Source organism: Triticum urartu, chromosome 6A (genome assembly GCF_056163025.1).
Source record: "Triticum urartu cultivar PI428250 chromosome 6A, HENAU_Tu73, whole genome shotgun sequence".
NCBI lineage: Eukaryota > Viridiplantae > Streptophyta > Magnoliopsida > Poales > Poaceae > Triticum > Triticum urartu.
In genome coordinates, this window is record NC_141878.1 from 306863311 (window position 1) to 306866872 (window position 3562).

Consider the following 3562-nt stretch of genomic DNA (forward strand, 5'->3'; position numbering starts at 1 on the left):
GCCTAGCTTGCCTTCCACGCCAAGTAGAGTCCCATCCGGACACGAGACGAAGTCTTCAATCTTGTATCTTCATAGTCCAACAGTCCGGCCAAAGAATATAGTCCGGCTGTCCAGAGACCCCCTAATCCAGGACTCCCTGAGTAGCCCCCGAACCAAGCTTCAATGACGACGAGTCCGACGCGCAGATTGTCTTCGGCATTGCAAGGCGGGTTCCTCCCCAAATTCCGTGTACCTGTTGAAATAGTGTCCGGCCTTTTGCGAATGTTGCACTCCTTGGCTTCCACGCCCCATAATGACCACTTTACACGTGTCGAGCGAATGTGAAGAGCCAGGGTGTTTTTACATTTACCCCCCTAGCTATGCGAATGAGCCGCCTATTAAAAAGACGAGGATTCAGATCCAAATCACACCATTCTCCCTTGGCGAGCCTTCACCGGAGCGCATCCGACAGAGATCCATTCCATCATGGCCGGTCGACGCAGCTCCTCCTCTCGCTCCCCTAGCCCCAAGCCTGGAGATTGGGGGAGATGTTCCGTCCTGCACAGCAAATTAGTGATGCTTCAGACTAAGGGATTTCTTCCCCCAGCGTACATGGTCCCGGTTCGAGCCGGGCTCGCCACCTATAATGGCGGAGAGCAAGCGGAGAGCCTTCACAATCCCTCCAAGGGAGAGCGGGTATGCCTTGTCCCTCATTTGGTAAGAGGGCTCGGATTTCCAATTCATCCGTTTCTCCGGGGGCTCCTGGAGTTCTACGGCCTCCAGTTGCACAACCTTACGCCTGCCTCCATATTGCATATCGCGGGATTCGTAGCCCTTTGCGAGCTGTTTTTAGGCTGTGAGGCTCATTTCGCGCTGTGGAAGAAGCTGTTCTGCCTTGTGCCCCATTCTCAGAAGGGGTCAATATATCAAGTGGGCGGAGCTGAAGTGTGGCGTATTGCCGGGACCGGATATCTGTCCGGAACCCCAAAGAAGACATCCAAAGACTAGACTTCAGAATGATTTTATATAGAAGACGCCCCCCTCCCAGATCCTATTCGAATAGGCCTCCCTAAGTTCGACAACGCTCCTTTGAAGAAGCACCGGAGCCGGCGTCCATGGGGCTCCCTGGAGGAAGATAACAGGGACGTTCTTTACCTGATGAGCCGGATAAGTTTGCTAGCTCGATCTGGATTGACCATGATCGAGGTCATGGCCACATGTATTATGCGGGGGGTGCAGCCGCTTCAGTATAGAGGCCACCCCATTTGGGATTTCAACGGGGAGGATGACGCCACCCGCTACGGCCGTAAAGGGCCGGGGTTTGGTTGATGATCTAATAAAGATCTTATCCACTTTGTACAAGGGAGAAGAGGAGGAATTCCTCCATGTCAACCCGCAGGGCGGATTTTCTATGTACAATCCTCCGAGCTGGGTAAGCGGAGACTTTTTCTCGCCCATTCGTTTCATATTCCCGTAGTTAAGTATTCAGTCTAGCGATTTCAACGCAGGAGCTGCGCCAGGCTGTAAGGGAGATAAACAACCCCCCTCTACAACCTGAGGACCCTGGACGGTCTCTTGACCCGGCCTCCCAGGAGGATCCGGACATATCTGTGGAGCTGATCGATGGGGTATTTTACCAATTGAGCAATGATAACGCTTTGGTGGCCATTACGGCCGATTACCCTGGGCTACTTCCAGCCTCACAGGTAACTGAGACCGAAGTCCCAGTACTTTGAAAAGGGATCCGTCCTTGCGTGTTTTTGATTACCGTATAACAATCGTGTTTTGCAGGGGAGGTCCTCGAGGCGTAAGGCCGAGCCTGCGGCGACTAGCCAACAAGGGGTCGCAAGGCCAGGCAGGCTGAAAAGACCGGCAGTCCGGATTGAGACACCGACACAGCGGTATGGCGCGCCGTCTTTATTGCAATACATTACTCTTAGAGGCATATTAACGCCCATGCCTCCTTTTCAGGAAAAAGAGCGCTTGCCGGACTATACCCGGAGAGGCTACTAATCGCGCCTCCACCAGCCAGGCTCCAAGGCCGGATTCAAAGGCGGGAACGAATACGAGGCATGTGCCGGGCGCTCCTCCGACAGAGGATGCGGATAAACTGTTCGCCACCAATTCCGAGGTGGAAAGTGCCATGAACCACAGGCGTCGCCGGACTGTTCTTTGTGACGCTTGTTTCTCCCAAGAGGCATTGGATGCCTTCAACTCGGGAGATGCGTACCTCCGTGCCGCTCGAAATGGTCTAGCCAGAGCCACGGAGCAGTATGTAAAAGACATACGGGTGAGAAAATTTGGTGATTATATATATCAGTAGCCCCTGAGACTTGAAACTGTTAGAATAACTGATTTAAGGATCATTTGTTATGCAGGTTCTTACAGAAAAGAATACCCAACTGTCCCAAGAGCTGGAAGAGTGCAAAGCCCAACTGCAGGCCGCACTGGCCGTAGCAGGGGAGCCCAAAGAGACCCCCTCTGGTAATATATCCTTCGAATGATAAATATCATATAGAGTGCGGCGTATATGCGTATCTGACGATAAAATTGCAGATGATGTTGGAGTAAATCCGGATAAGCAACAGCTCCTACACCAGCTGAAGGCCGGTGAGAGCGTGCTTACGAGGGTGAGGCAGGAGAAGAATGATCTCCTAGATGCCAACACCAAGCTAGGCGTGGAACTAAAAGATGTTCGTGCCCAACTGTCGGACTCTGTTAAGGAGAATCGGCGGCTTCGACACAGCATATTTAGTAAGTGCTTGAACGAACTTTGAAAAAGAGTTCAGCGAGGAAGTTGGTTGACAGAGTTATGTCTGTAGGTATGTTAATAGGTCGTCCTGCCGAGGAAATGCCCGGTTCTACGGGTGACCTTCTTCCCGAGCTCTCACAACTGCACGAACGAGTTCGGCAGGTGATGCAGGGCGTCGCCCAGGCCTTGTGGCCATCTGTCTCCATGCCCGAAGGCCTTGGAGAGCTTGCGGAGAAGCTGAAGGGAGCGCGGCGGCGCTTCCGATTATGGAAGATATCGGTCTGCCGTCAGGGCGCCAGGGAAGCCTGGGCAATGGTGAAGACGCGGTACACGAAGGCTGACCCGAACCCCATGGCCGAGGTCGGACCTGTGGGGCCCGATGGGAAGGAGATCCCTGTGAGCTTAGTGTACGGCCAAGTAGAATTGGCCGCAAAGTATTCCCAACAGGACTGTAGATTAGACAGCTTATTGGATGGTATTGAAGAGGAGTTTAGTCAGTCTGCATGACTATGTAATTAAAGTGACATGTATAATGCCTTCTAGCCGGATTGTAGATCATTTGTCGTTGCGGACCTTTTCGCTTCAACCTCCGGGCCCGATAGTCCGGAGTGAATCTGAATACCCGCTCAGTTATATAAGAACCGGGGTATGCGTGGAGACCAGGCGTAGGGGTCATTAGTGCTTTATCAGACAAGTGCCCAACTAGTTATGTTATATTACATGGGTAGTAAGAAACATCTTCCAGGGAGAATAGTTCCGTTAAGGGTTCCTTTCCCTGGGCAAGCATGCCCTAAAGTGCATGTCCGGACTGCAATAAGAAGCGTAGAAAAA